This window comes from Amblyomma americanum, chromosome 5 (genome assembly GCF_052857255.1).
Source record: "Amblyomma americanum isolate KBUSLIRL-KWMA chromosome 5, ASM5285725v1, whole genome shotgun sequence".
In the NCBI taxonomy this organism is placed as follows: domain Eukaryota; kingdom Metazoa; phylum Arthropoda; class Arachnida; order Ixodida; family Ixodidae; genus Amblyomma; species Amblyomma americanum.
In genome coordinates this window covers 158029211-158029976 of record NC_135501.1, presented here as the reverse complement: position 1 = coordinate 158029976, position 766 = coordinate 158029211, and the positions used below count along the sequence as shown (strand labels likewise).

Here is a 766-nt window from a genome sequence, read left to right as displayed (position 1 = left end):
CTGTCCCGCTCGCGCGCTCGCACTACTTAGAGACCACCATAGTTTTACGTCTCGTCTCCGGAGGTTCTCCTTCGAATTGGTCGTAACAATATATATATATATATATATATATATATATATATATATATATATATATATATATATATATATATATATATATATATATATATATATATATATATATATATATATATATATATATATATATATATATATATATATATATATATATATATATATAACATATTAAGGAAACCAACAGTCACCGAAAACCCAGGTGCATAGGGGAATTTTTGCTATTTTTTTTAATTTCTAGTGCCAATAAATTTTCCTTAAAGCAAATTACTTATAAAGCAGCAGAAAAAACAACCATGCCGCCGGTGGGATCCGAACCCACGACCTCCGAATATTGCGTCCGGTGCTCTACCAACTGAGCTACGGCGACGGCTGTACATTTTGCTGCTTTCGTGGGTATTTATGTTTTGCGTGTAAGCGAACCTTTAGAGTGTTCACCAGCGCCACCCTCGTCCATAGCGGTTGACGTAGCACGTCCTGTAATACCGCAAGTGTGACGTAGAACGTTATCTAATGGCGAGAGCAAAAACTGTGCGAGAGCCCTCTTATGCTACCTATGGCATCAATACTGCCAGAGCCGAGACTCCATTCAGCTATTAGCAGACAAACAAATGAAATGAGGGGCTCGTTTGACAAACATATTAAGGAAACCAACAGTCACCGGAAACCCAGGTGCATAGCGGAATTTTTG

The 766-nt window shown here is 37.5% G+C and overlaps 1 non-coding gene across 1 annotated transcript; it reads right to left on the bottom strand.

Annotated features, from left to right (window-relative positions):
• Nucleotides 1-372: 372 nt before the first annotated feature.
• TRNAL-CAA (transfer RNA leucine (anticodon CAA)) lies at nt 373-445 on the bottom strand. Its single transcript has one exon. It is a non-coding gene; the product is annotated as a tRNA-Leu (tRNA).
• Between the last annotated feature and the right edge of the window lie 321 nt (nt 446-766).